The following is a 421-nucleotide window of genomic DNA, read 5'->3' on the forward strand; positions in this document are numbered from 1 at the left end:
ATTGACTGGAACAGTTCAGCGTAAAGCCTTCACCCTTCCCAACTAATGCTGGTGACTAGTTGTTGACATGATTAACTAGTGACCTAGATATTGTAGGATGACAAGAAATGTCCATGTTGCATGGCAAAATCTTTGTTTTACTACAGCATTTCTTGCATCTCCTCTGGCAGCCACTGTTCATTTTTGTCTGAAGCAGGATACCAGACTTAAAAAGCTTGGCCTTGCACAGCAACCTCCGTGTTCCCATAAACATGGAAAGTGCATTTCAGCTTCTCCATACCAGACTGGATGCAGTGTCTGTGAATACTCCCCAGACTGCTCCCCCCTTGCAGCCTCCACAAAACTAATTCCATGCTTCCCATACTTGCAGCACACTGCTACAGTCTGTCTCCTTCTCCATGATCCCAGGCTTCCAGCAGAG

Source organism: Passer montanus, unplaced genomic scaffold (assembly GCF_014805655.1).
Source record: "Passer montanus isolate IOZ18808 unplaced genomic scaffold, ASM1480565v1 scaffold11, whole genome shotgun sequence".
Lineage (NCBI taxonomy): Eukaryota > Metazoa > Chordata > Aves > Passeriformes > Passeridae > Passer > Passer montanus.